Here is a 14763-nt window from a genome sequence, read left to right as displayed (position 1 = left end):
GTTAAGATTGGCACATCTATGCTTACCTAATTTCACTTCCCTCTTGCTAGCTTGATCCGCAGAACATTGGTTTGGGCTGCACACACAGGTCCAAACTATTATTGTCACAGTCAACAGTTTGACTATACAGCTGAGACCTTTTGGTTTTGCCAGTGTTTGTTTATTATGTAGATGCACGGAAAAATTTCTGACGTGAATAGAAATAGAAATATGTTTTCGCCCCCTCACCCTCCTCAGCCTTTAAAGACGTCACTCTTAATAAGCACAGTCTTTAAATGATTTAATTAATAAGAATGACACTTTTTTAATGGGGCATGAGGGGAAAGCAGGAATAGCTTTGATGAAAGGCGATCTACTCTCTGTAAAGAAGCGTGTAAAACCAAAAGTCGATTATACGCTCGTGAGAAGATTTGAAAAACATTAAAATCATTTAACTATTCCATATTGGAATGGTTTCACTTTTATTTCTTCTCTGGTACACGTATCTGGCATTGTTGTGTGGAGCAGTACAGCTGGTGCTGCTGAGTGAAATCAAACAGAAATAATCACAATAATAAAAACTATTGTCTTGCAAAGTAAAGATTAGATCTAGGGAAACGAGTGGTACCAAAGGTGAGATTAGAGGTTAATGCCAAACATGCATCTGTAATACCAGGGCCTTCTGGTACATGCTATCTAGTATTAAAGGTTTTCTTTACTCTATTGATTCTCTGCTGGTGAAATTACCACTACCAAGCTATAGCATCAATAACAGACTCCTGGGGCCTATTCACCAAAAAAAGGGAGGGTACGCACCTTCACACCCGCTTATCTGGCTGACAAGCTCACCATCTATTGTGGCTTTTCCAGCTATACAATCAAGATTTGGAACAACGTCCCCATATCCATCAGGGCTGCCCCAAGTCTGCTCCAATTTCGGAAATAGATGAAGACCACCTCTTTCAAGAGCACTACATCATGCTGCAGTAGCGTCCACAAACCAGTTACCTCTTCAATCCCTTGTTGACTGTCTGCATGCCTTTGACCCTGTGCAGCGCTGTGCTAGGTTTGCTCTACAAAAATACCACATACATACATAGATAAAATATTGTTATTAAAATATTGTCAGCCCGAAATCTTTTGTCCTAAATGCCATTAGAGTTAATCGCCTTAGAGCCCGCCATAGCAGGCTCCACTGGCCATTAAAGGCCTTCTCCTGCGTTAAAGGCCCGAGCCGAAGGCAGAATGTTCAAATAAGTAAAACAAAAACTGAGCCAGAGGGGGTTGAAACCCCTCGGGCTCCGTGATGCCTTTGCTCACAGCAACAGCTGTGAACAAACATTGGAATGTTGATGCTCTGGCCTTCTACAGGCCATTAGAATTTTGTAAACCAGAAGTGAAGACGTAATATTTCTGTCAGGCTATATTTTAGCTAATGATATGCTGATATACAATCCAAAAGAAGCAGTAAATCTGCAAAGGTATATGCACGCCTACTTGGGGGTGCAGATTTACTACTCTTTGCTATTCATCAGCATTCACAGTAGAAAGCCTGGAAAGCTGCACCAGGTGTACGACTGGGAATGTCATGAGACATGTGCCATGAGGTCCTATTTCCTCTGTGCCACATTCTGCCTGGCATCGAAATCCAAACAGAGTAAATGGAGTCTCCAGTGCAAATCCACACTTTTTTTCTCTGCAGGAAAATATTTTTCCCTGTGTGTAAAGCTCTATCCCTACACCCTCACCAAATCCGGGAACCAAAATCAGCCCTGATAAAGTGCTTGGCCGGCCCCCCGGTGGGTTGGGGGTGCGACCGAGCAGTTTGCCAGGGCCGGTTTCGGCTGATTTCATTATAGCGGCCGATATTGAAGCTATGCTACAAAAACGGCCCTGTACCAAAATCGGCCCCCGGGGGCCCAAAACCGGCCCAGCCGATGCGACCCACCAGGGAAATGCCCAGTGCCCGCTGCGGCCAGTCCGGCCCTGACCAAATCTGAAGGTGATAAGATCCCCTTTCAATCCCGGAAGAGGAGTTATTGCAGCCCTTGACTAGAGTAAATCTGGGACATTTCCAGATTGGGAAGGGGGTCAAACCGGAGTTTGGGAACTGCCTCAAACATGTTTGTGGTGGTTCCTAAACTTCCGGAGCAAACAAGGTACTGAGCGCTCACTTCACACCACTCAAGTGGGATTTATGATGGCAGATTTCTCTTTCGCTCATGGAATCGGCAGGACAAAATCCACTTAGGTCTGCTATGAATCCCTTTCTGAACCCTTGACAGGGGTACATCGAGGTATTTTTCAATCATAAACATATGGCTGTGACTGAAAATATCTTTGCTTATAGACCTCATGAACTTTTGTGGGACCTGCTGAGGGGAAAACTTTCATGGTAAGGTTAGACGTGCCTTATTTGGCTACTTTTTTGGATTTCACTGAAGCCAAGATGTAAGCTGGCCTGCTCAACAGCAGAATGTTATACTAAAATGCAAATTATAAATTCCATGCTATAACTAACTACCACAGTAGAGCAGAACCGACTCAAGAAAGTACAAATTTGTGCTTTTCATGTTTCATTTTACATACATACTTATAAATATGTACATACTTATAAGGTTGATGCCTCTTTCCATAGGAAATCTGATTATTGTACCCTCATTATATGTTATCATTTGATCAATCAGCACTAAACTTTGGGAAAAAATGTATATGTCGATAGAGAATATCCAAGATGTTGCCAAATTTGATGCAGCTCGGACAAATGTTTTAAAAGTTATGATGGGGGGGGGGGGGTCACAAATCGTTTTCACTCAGAAATGTAATGTCATTTTACAAAGATATTACTCCCCACATATTTGCGAAACTGCTGAAGGGATGGTCACACATTATTCACGTCAGTCATTCAGTGCCTGTTCTTGGTTTAGAAGTCAGCGTAGCCTTAGTGGATCATGCTTAGACAAAACAGCACTTTGGGACACGTGGCACTTCAATTTCTCAGAAAGAAGAAAAAAAAACTTTGCACCATGTTTGTGTTTGCATACAACTCATTAAACAGAGATATACATACACACACAAACTACATACACCACATACCTAAAGTCAGGTGGGCAAAGGCCACCCCTTGGCAGTTCGTGAATAGACACAAAATCTCAGTGGAACATAAAGAATTCTAATTGCCAAGATGCACCACTTTCGATGCTCGTGAACACATCAGTAGAAAAGATATACACATGCACAACACCCAATGCAAAATCCATAAATGCACATACCAGTACAACAGAAGATATAACATTTAAAGCTGTATAAAAGAACTTTGCCACCCTGATGAACAATTAATGGACAAGACACACACCCATGAACTACATTCAACACAAGCTATGACAGATCATCAATACAAATCCACAAGACTTCACCATACAACATATATGGTGCAATTCAGACAGACATGAACACGCCTGTAAATAAGTTATCCTGTAATAGTACTTCACATGCCCATAAAAGAAATCATGCAAGTTACGGGCTCAGATCCACACACCTAAGTCAGTGTGGAGTTATTTGCTAGAGCGTGTACAACTACACACACATGTAATTCCGTGTTTTAAGTGTACGTGTGGAAAGAAGGGGAGGGACTCCAAAATGGGCAATATCTAATATAAAGTGGGAGGAGGAAATGGGTATGTGAATTAAAAAACACACATACAAAAAGGTAAGTCATTTGCAATTCACTAAATTTGCACCCATGTCTGTTCCAGTATAACTACAGTCCAAAATATTCTGAAGTCTACATCAGCCAAGCTTTGGGGTGAGTAACACACAACACCGATCATATTGTAAGGTAATCACATAGAAATCAGTGGTCTCAAGGAAAAACACTACTAGCACAAAGATATTCTCCCAAAAAAGATCAAACAATTTTAAAAGGTGGTCATGTAACTTTAGACATTGGATTACATCTGTAAAAAGTAAATTATAAAAACATTTAAAAAGGAAAAAAAACACAAGTAATTTAAAAATAGTTGACATTTATCTATAGACATTGCAGATATGCAAACAACTCACATTGTAAAGATGTAAATATAACAGACACACATACTTAGAAACTTACAAATCTGTTAATTGTCAATGAATTATAAAAACATGACCCATCTTATGTCTAACACTTCTCCACCAACAATCAAAGACATATATTAACACATTACATGCTCCAAACACACAAAAAAGCTGATACACAGCACAACTGTAGCTGAATTCTTTCTCCATGCTGTTTTGCATTGCAAGGGAAGAAAACACAGCCCAACGGGTGGGCTATATTTAAGGGCTGCCATTTGTGATGATTGTAAGGTGTATGTTCTTTCCTCTGCCAAGGCTGAAGTCTCTAACAACACTATTTAGAACAAAAAGTTACTAGTAGTAACCTTACAGTCATATTTTGAGTGGTATATAAATCCCAGTCCACTGTGAATGAATTGAATTTAGGCAGAGCTTTAGACCTAAGAATAAATCTACGTGAGTGGACATTACTGCGCATAGATTTACCTTTCTTAGGGGGCCATTAGGATGGTGGATGGACTTTCGTCCGTCCGCCATCCAATTATATTTGGGACCGCCCGCCTATGAGGCAGCGGTCCAACACAACAAATTAGGAGGAGACCGCCACAGTGGCGATCATATTGCCCATTTTTTGCATTGTGGTGGGTACTGCGCTCTGCAGCACCTGCCGCAACTCAAAACAGACACCGCTCACATATCCCTGCACTACGTGGCAGGCACCATGCAGTGCCTACCACATGGTGTATGGATATGTAGGGGGGCACAATAGGTGCCCCCCCAGGGCCTATGTCCCTGTCCAATGGGGGTTAGGGTGGGCCGCTAAAGGCCCCCAAATCCTTTCTGCCTGCGGTTTTGCTGCGGGTTGACCACCGCAGGACGACTGGCGGGAAGGAATATTGTAATCCTACCGCCGCAATTCTGGGATTACAGGGAGGTACAACAGGCAGTCGGATACAAACCGACTGTCGGGACCGGGTTTCCGACCGCCTCCCATCAAAATGCCATTGTTATATGGCGGATGGAAATCCCTGGTACGATGGCCGAAAGATCGCCACCGTCAGCCTGCTGGTGGCGGTCCGTCAGCCTTTGTAATGAGCGCTTAGTTTCCACATATCAGTTAAATTTGCACATAGTAACATTGCAAGTTTTTGATGTTTTCTGAAACAAACACACACACTCACACAAGATTTCATGTCATCTCAATATTGTTTTGGTCACACCCCAAAAATTTCTTTAGCCCCAAAAAGAAACTATAATTTTTTCAAAGAAAATTAACACTATTCGTAATTGAATGCCTGTAGACCTCAAATTGAAGTCACTATTCACTAAGCCTTGGGCAAAGTCCCACAAAGTTGTAAAAAACTCTGCAAGCTATGCGGGGTTCCGCGAGCGTGCAGAGTTGCTTGCTGCGCCCGTTCGCGGTGCGTTTTTGATGTTTGGGAACGCGTATTGCGTGCTTGGGGGGGAAAAATATAGAACAAACTTCACCACACAGGTCTCCCATGGGCGCGGCCATCTTGTTTTTCATGCTTGCTATGGTTCTGGGCCTGTTTATCTATCCTCCCTATATCTTTTCAATCCTTTGTTTCTAAAACCTTTTTTCTGATCTTTTTTATTTATCTATCACTCTCTAGTCCTATGAGTGGATACTTTGCATTTGTTGCTACCTTTTGTGTGTTTTTTTGTGCGTTTTTGACTGTTTTTCTATTACTTGCTCTTTGTTTTTTTGCTTCCTTTCTTTACTTCCTACATTTTGTTTTCCGCCCCCACCCCTCCAGAATGATGGTGAAGAAGACTAGCCAGCAGGGTAGGAGGAGGAGCGAGAGCCGGGGCCGCCTCCCTTGCGGAAGGCGTAGTCCTGAAGGGGTGCAGGCCCGTGCCTTATTTTCCGAGGTGGAGGTGGCCGCACTTGTTTTTTGTGTCCCGGGGCTTGGTGAGTAGCTAATTATATTACTAATCATACTTGTTTGCAACTTTGAGCTCACTTGGGCTGGATATGTAAGAGAAAGTTGAGAATTTAAGTTAGGTAATGCAGATAGGAAAGACCCCAGTCCTTTCCTTTGTCCTGTCAAGCTGTCCTGTCACTAAGATAGTGGTAGTATTTAGTTAATTAGTTACTTCATGTTATTTGGTAATTTAGGGGCCTGCATGCCGCATCTTCTCACGTAACTTCAGTCCTAGTAGAACCTTTTGCAGTTCATATAGTGAGTGAATAGCAACCAACCACTTTGGTGTATGCAATATGCATGCCTCCATCTATGCATTTAAGAAGACTAAACGCAGACTTGGTGAATTGGCCCGTCAAAGGGGGTTGAGCCTGAGAGATGATTGCAAATGAGATCGGAACTCAGAAGCAAAATCATTTATTTGCAATTCATTACAAAGTCTCTGGAATAGACGGGCTAGGTAGGTTTAGGATTCAGGAATCTGAATGGAACTGTGGAATAATAAAGATAGGATGGTCCGCAACCGCAATACTAGACTACTACTAGTCGATCTGATTTAAGATAGGCCAATGTTATTGCAACTGCCGATTCCTGTCTAAAAATCTTTTTGGAACAATTATTTAATATTTATTTATTTAACACCGTTCATTTTTTGTCTTTTTAATTATGTCTTTTATGATCAGCATCCATGGGCAAGAAGAATACTAGGTCTGCTGAGGTGGGTACGGTAGCCAGAGGGGCCTCCCACGGGCAGGAAGCGGCTTCAGGCGCAGATGGCTCTGCTGGCCCAAGTAAGTCCTCCTGGTGTTATTTTAATGTATATTTCTCTAACTTTTACCGCTCTATTTTTTTCATTTCCTAATTTTTATTTTTCCCAAATTATCTTCAATCTATCTGTTTCTAAATTCTTGTTATTGCTGCCTCTGACTCTGTATTAGCTTGCTTTCTTCTGGTTTTCATCTCAGCTTACCCTCTCCCCTTATGTAGTTTGTGGATTGCCTAGTGGTGGTACTGTAAGACTCAGAGAACACATTGGTCCTACTACTAGTACTACTAGTAGTAAGGACTCCTTGCTACTACTAGTACTAGAAGTACTAATCTGCTATGCAGATTGCAAGCCCAAGTAAGGTATTCTACGCATGTTTGTTGAGATGAGAAGGCTTTCTTTTACTGTCTCATGCTCAATCAGTAAATGATGGTCACTCGCGTGGACACCCCAAAGTGGTGTATTTTACTTTTTCTTGTCTAGGCCTAGTACTTTTTTTATTAGCAGCAGTTGATAGTGAACACTGAACAACTGATTACCGTTCACCATGGCTGGAAGGAAGTATGAGGAGGAAGACGGCACAATTAATTTCCAACCAAGAGAGACCTCATGTCCGATTGTCCGCCCAGTTGGCCACTCTTTTTCTAAAAAAAATCAGATGCACCAAAAGCTCCAGCCGCTGAGTCCAGTCCTTTGGGTTGCCCTCTTCTTGAGAGGCTTTTCAAAAATTGCCACCAACAAAATGCCCAACCAGATATATATATTTTTTTTATAGGACATACTGTCAACTCTGCTCTAGTATTCGAATTGTAGATAGTGATGTGTGTGGTGTATGTATTAATATGTATTTTCAATCTTGCTTAAATATGGCGTCTAAAAAATGTGAAATGTTTTTTCCAGGCGTACTGACCACAAGTGCCAGGCCAGGGCCAGCGGTGAGGGCCACGCCACTCTGGAGTGAGCGGATGCCGCAGCTGCAGGGGGTGAGCCAGCAGCAGTGGCGGGCGGTGGTAAGTCATATTCCATACTTATTGAGAATGATGAATACAATTGCTGCAAGGGTGTACACTTAGTACACTGTACTGCTGCTGAGACTAAGTTGTTGTGAACAGTTGAAGAAGACACCCTTTACTTAACATTAGCATTAGCGGGAGTTGAGTAACTAAAGACCTATTCTATTCTATCTTCAACTCAGCAGAGAACGTTTTATGATGAAGACAAAGAGTCAGACGACATGTAATATATGACTGGCAGAGAAGGATGCGTGGGTGGAAGAAGGGGCCTCAGGATGCATATAGGTGGCTGATAGGATGCATGGGTGGTTGAAGGATGGGTGAAAGGTGAAAGAAAGGATGCCTGCCTGGGTGGGTGAAACTGTATTGGTGAAAGGACTCCTCTGGGGGGTTTGATGGGTCAAAATCAAAGGCATGCAAGGACGCATGGGTGGTGGTTAAATGACAAATGTATGTTGTTGGTGAAAGGTTTGTTGAGATTGAGAATGATAGCCATGTTTGGATGGATGGATGCCTGGATGGTATCATAGTAGGTGTAGGGTGATGCAATGATAATTGAAAAAACCCTGTGAAGAATAAACAAGTATTGCTTTTTTACAAGGTTTTTGATTGAAAGGTTTGAGGTTGTTTCAGAATGGAACACTCCCTTGACTCACAGTAGTTTGTAAGCACAACATATATATTGTGTATGACTATGTACCCACCCATCATCAATTGCCTCCCTCCGACTCCTAGGCCCACTCCCCCACCCCACTCAAGTCATTTTGACCATGTCAGCCATGGGTGGCCTATCGGCTTTATGGTTAACTTGCAATCAAACAATAGTAGTAAGTCATGTCATCATCACGTGACGTGACGTTGTGCCTTATATCATCATCATTCATATTAAGCATATCATGTACCTTGTTGTAGTAGTCAGGGTGAAAGTGAAATTGAGCATTTGCCATTGATTTAACAGAATATGGCCGTAATGGAAAAATAGATAATTGTGTAGTATAGCTGCCCCACCTGCAGACAGTAGTAATGTAACGTGAGTCTATGACATGAGTATGTTTGTCTAGGGCACAAGCTGACTGAGCTGGCATGCCTACAAGATTAATTGAGCTAAACAAGAGAGAGAAGAAGAATACTTGTCTACTCCATAGTGCATAATGCCTGAAAGTCTAATCATCATCACATCCAAATCTTAGGGGTCGAGGAAGTGAGGATACCACAAATGTTATGTACTGCTAGTGCTACTGTGCCACTATAGTTTAATGTAAATAATTTTGTGTTACTGTTTTGCTAAGAGTATTCGTTCCAATTGTCTTTTTTCTTTCTTGATATAGCTACTCCTTTCCAACCCAACAGGGAGGAGTTAGCAGCCAGGATCCGGCAAAGGAAGCTGGAGGCCATCTGGGCTGAATATCGCCAGCTGGTTGTCCTGGCGGAGGAGGAGGAGGAGGCGGCAGCTGCAGTTTCCTCCAATGCCCTGGGCCCCAGCCAGACGCCGTGCCTCCGGTGGTATGGTGCTGTATTCTGGCAGCTGCCCGCCACCCACCGCAACTTATCCTCAACCACTACTGCCCACCTCTATTGTTCCTGCAGGAACTTTCAGTGCTGCATGCCTCTCCGGATGGCGCACCTAGAGGCCAGGCTGGAGGAGGTCCTGGAGCGCACAAGCCGGCATGCCCGCTGCTAGACCTCAGTCTTTTTGACCCTTGCCCCTTTTGTAATCATTTTTTTGTGGGTGGGTTGTTGGGAGTGTGAGAAAATGTGGTTGTTGTTCTTTTTTTTATGGACATTTGGAGTGGACAATCAAGGACATTTACTGGACATTGGTTAGGGTTAGGGAGGGGGCGGGTCAAGTGTTGTGGGTTTCTGCTGGTTTATTTGTTAGGGTACTAAATTATTTATAGTTTTACAATACATATGATGTAAATCTTTTCGGGAGGGTTACTCTTTTACTTCACCTTGTTTCCTCCTTTACTGCAGGGCCACAGCCAGTTTTTGAAATCTGCCGATAGTGTAGCAGACCAACAGATAGATGCGGTACCCTCACTTGTCCTACCACTGTCAGTCTCTCCTCCTAGTCTATGCAGTCCGCAACTAAAACCCTTGCTACTCGGAAGGATGTGGATGTGTGAATTAATACATTTCCATAGTATATACATTATTGCCTCCCCCACACTTCTTCTCTTACCTATGATTGATGTTTAGGCAAACCGATGGCTGCATGGTGATGGTTTGATTTCCTAGGGTGCCAACATGGGTGGTTGTAGCAGTAGTAGACAGTAGCATTTGCAAAAAAAAGAAAATGAGACAGTCACCTGAGGGAGACTAGGGAACGATTAGTAGAAGTACAGTACACAAGAAGAAGACTGCCAAACAAGACACCATGATGATGATAAGCAATGCTAAAGTAAAATAAAACATAATGGTGGCGGGGATAGCCAAGTACAAGTTACAAACTGAAGTTGACTCGACCTATAAAGTGGACAAGCGTAACCTTTAGTGCTGGAAGGATAATGAATCGATGCCGGAAATGATTATGGTGGATTATGTTCATCTGGAAAAAAAATTTATTTGCGAATACTGAGCATGGGTGAGCAATCAAATCTATATGTTGCCTTGAGTTACAAACACTAGATAATCAAAAGAAATCCACTAGAAAGCTTAAACTGATATCCTTCCAGATATAGTAGTATTCCTGAAGGGAAACGATTTACTTTTCTTAAAATAACCCTCACCCACTAGAAGGTCCCTTGGTGGCATGGTTCATCATTGTGTTCTTTCTGCCTGCTGCGGGATAGGGCGTGCTGCAACCGACGGAGACGTGGGAGCACTTTCTGGAAGGTGTTGGCTATATTATTAAAAGATAGGAGTGGAAGAGCCAGTGAGATAGTGAAAAAAAATTCTAGAAATTATTTTCTTCAGGACCAAGTATGATTGATCCCTAATACCACTCCTGAATATTGGCTATTGTATTCTTTAGTGCCTATTCATGGTATATCATTGTGCGTTATATGATACCCAACTTGCCCCATGAGCTCCGCACAGGAGGGGAGGGACACTTGTAGTCAAACTTGCCTCACAGCCTCGCCCAGCATACTTTGCCTGCCTGTGGCTCCGTGGGACCCCTTGCAGAGCTCATGGGGCAAAGTTAGAACAATAATAAAAATGAATTGAGACATTTTACCAAATAGGTAGTATTGAAGCATCATACCGATTGGGTATCGTATAACGCACAATGATATACCATGAATAGGTACTTAAGAATACAATAGCCAATATTCAGGAGTGGTATTAGGCATCAATCGTACTTGGTCCTGAAGAAAAGCTGAAGGGGAATGCTTGTATCATGTAGACCAGGATTAATGCATACAATATATTGTGCACCCCCAACACCCCCATTTTTAACAATACCAGCCACAGGATTCAATTAAGTTTAGGTCCCTAGTGGCCAGATATTTTTTAGAATTTTTGTTCTCTATCTCACTGACCCTTCCACTCCTATCTTTTAGTATTACATCCCACACCCTCCAGAAAGTGCTTCCACTTCTCCGTCGGTTGCAGCACGCCCCGTCCTGCAGCGGGGCGAGGAGAACCCGATGATGAAGCATGCCATCATGGGACCTTTTGGTGGGTGAGGGTTATTTTAAGAAAAGTAAATCCCTCCTAAGAAATACTACTATATCTGGAAGGATATCAGTTTAAACTTTCTAGTGGATTTCTTTTGATTATCTATTTGATACAGGAGGCATGGTCCACTACGTACCTCTCTCTCTCTCTTCTTGATTAATAAAAGACAAACACTACACATGGACAACACATTCGTCTTGGCAGCTGACCCTCATAGATCTGTTGAGGGATAAAAGGGAAATGCATGCATGATGAGGAGTAGTACTAGCCTAGTACAGGGCAGTATGTTAATTATGCAATTGCCTGTCTGCCCCCGGAGACACCCAAGTTACATACAGACATACATTATGTTCTGTTGTACTGGGCTTCCTTTGAAAGATGGCAAATAAAGGTAAAATATATGTAGAAGTAAAATATAAGCAAACAAACAACACACACAGCCGTAATGATTGAAGAGAAAAAAATAAATGAATCAAATGAAGAAGATACTGTGACTGTATTATATTTTTGCCAAATTTGGAGTTGCATCTCTGCATTCCACTTGGTCCTTCCTTGGACTGTCCGTCCATCAATTTTGGGTGCCTGGCAGATACGGTTTGGTAAGGTAAGTGTGAGTTGTTTTTCCCAGTATGGAGCAGGGCAAAGGGCCTTTAGATGAAAAACAAAAAGGATATTGAAAAATCAAGGAGAAAAGTTAAACTGCATAATTAACGAGGAGTGCAACAAGGAGACTTTCGGATGTGGCATGGCTAAATCATGTCTGTTTCCGGCAGTTAGTTACCTCCAACAACAGGAACAGCCCCCCCCACCCAACCTCCACTTAGATCTGAATTTGAGTTGGACAGCAGCAGCACTGAACACACACACAGCAACATAGTATTTTCCACTTTAAGTTAAAAAAATCATCCCCCCACTGTCATTCACACCACCATTACACAGACATGTAGCTCTGGTCTGGTGTTGTTGTTCACCTTTAGGCCACTTCATGCCCTGAGTTATTCATTCCATCAATCATCTATGATCCTCTTGACTCTGACTGCGAGTTTGGTATGGTGTCCAACTCTGTACCAACAGTGTCCCGACTCCCGAGAGAGTCCTCCAGACTCCATACTCGTCCCGACTCAAAAATGCAATGGATCGGTCTGCAGTAGTACAATTTTGTTATTGACCAACAAGAAGGTAAAGATAGACGTGAGCCACTTTTTTTGTATCTAGATTCAGAATAGTAGACATCATGAACAACAAACAACAATCACTCAGGGTGCAATGCATGCCATCATTTAACTGTTCTTCCGGGGCAGTCCCTCTAGGCTCGGAAAGGATATATATAGTCAGGGCCCAGGTTGGAAGGGAGGCACACATTTCACATTTGTTGTATTATCCATCCAATGTCTGGCTTGAGGGAAATGGCTTTAGGGAGAGTCAGGAGTGGACTAGTAGTTACTTCTTCACTGACTCCGGTTGCAACTCCAATTTGGCAGCAATAGAGTAAGACAGTCGGGATGGATTTGTGACCCAGAAAGACAGTGACACACACAAATAATAAAGTAAATGATGTTCCTCAGCTATATATTTTTTTTTTGTGCTTCAAAAAGGAAGAAAGAAAGTAACTTGAGTCGACTCGAAAGCCTAGTTGTCAGGGAAGTAGCGCTCATCTTCAAACTCTGGTAGTTCTCTCAGAAGTAGGTCACCTAACACACTACTTCCATGAACTGAGTGCCGTCATCATCTTCCTGCAGTGCTACTTCAGGTATGGTGTAATCTGGTGGTATAAAGTGCTGATTCATGTTGATCATGGTTAACCTCTCTACGGGCCCAATTCACAGAACTAACTTAAGACAAAATCCTAAACTTACTACTCATGGTATTCACAGAATGCACTTATGACTGTCCAAAGTTTACGTCCGCACTCGGGCCGGAATTTCCGCACCCGGAGTGGAAGCACCGCACCAGGAGTGTAAGCTCCACACCCGGAGCGGAATTTCCACCATCGGGCCGGAATCTCCACTTTCAGGCCGGAATACCCACAATGCATCAGATATAGTCAATTAACACCAGATGGTATTCCGGCCCGGAAGTGGAGATTCCGGCCCGATGGTGGAAATTCTGCTCCGGGTGTGGAGCTTCCACTCCGGGAGTGGAGCTTACACTCTGGGTCCAGAGCTTACACTCCAGATGCGGAAATTCCGGCCCGAGTGCGGACGTAAACTTAGGACAGTCGTAAGTGCATTCTGTGAATACCATGAGTAGTAAGTTTAGGATTTTGTCTCAAGTTAGTTCTGTGAATCGGGCCCCACATTTTTGGGCGAGAGACTGGTCCTTTTCACTGTCGATACCAGCAGCACTGAAAACTCGCTCAGAAGAGACACGTGCGACAGGGCAACCCAGATACTTTATCGCCAGCTTGCTGGGCACTGACAATTGGCACCTTTTCCCATACCAATACAGCAATGGGTTTTGATCAAAGTTGACCTCTGGTGAGTCATCCAGATAGGCCTGGACCATCCATTCAATGCTCATGGGTGCTCCGCTTTGCTCGGCTTCTTTTGCCTTTGCCTCAGCACTGGACTCCCTTGGTGTAGAAACCATTCCTGTGCCGATTGTGGGGCTGATGCTCCTTTTCTTGTTGTTGTTATTGATGTTGTTCTTGGTGTTGTTGGTGGTTTTGGCTGCTGTGAGCCAACCACACTGCCCTCAGGCTCTGAAATTGAACTTGAAGCCGGCTGCCCTGCGGTACTTGTTGTGCCCTGAAGTAGTGGGCCTCTAATTCCCATCCGTTCTTTTTCTAGATGACTGACTTCCACAGCTATCCAAGTTTTGTAGTTGGCAACATCCCTGTCTGAAGAAGGAATGAAAGTGTGCAGTTAGGGTTTGTACCGTGGATGTAGAACTGTGGCACAAATGTAATGGTTGGATGACACAATGGCTCTTTGCACCCTTGTATTTTCAAATAAGCGAAGGGTTAAGCTCTCCACCAACTCATATGCTTTTTTGTTTTCATCCACTCCTGCAAACATTGCAGACACCCCCTTCAGCTGTTCCTGCAGCATGTGCAAAAATGGGTTAGCTTGGCCAATAGTACAGTACTCCTTGCTGACTTCACGTGTGAAGACCTCGAAAGAGAGTAGCATCTCTGTCAGGCATTTATTTAACTATGCCCCATTGGTCCATCTCGATGATCATGCCTTTCACAGTAGCATCCCCTTTTTGCATGACATATTCATTGATTGGTCTGTACTGCTCAAACAGACGGTCAAACATGTAATAAGTTGATTTCCAACGTGTTGGCACCTCCTGCATGAGTGCTTTAATTGACATTCAATTATCACGTTGAATGATCCTCAGCTGCTTCCGGGCTTTAAAAGAATGGCTGAAATGTGTGCAG

The sequence above is a fragment of the Triturus cristatus genome, chromosome 1_2, assembly GCF_964204655.1.
Source record: "Triturus cristatus chromosome 1_2, aTriCri1.1, whole genome shotgun sequence".
Taxonomy (NCBI): domain Eukaryota; kingdom Metazoa; phylum Chordata; class Amphibia; order Caudata; family Salamandridae; genus Triturus; species Triturus cristatus.
This window is presented reverse-complemented; position numbering follows the sequence as displayed.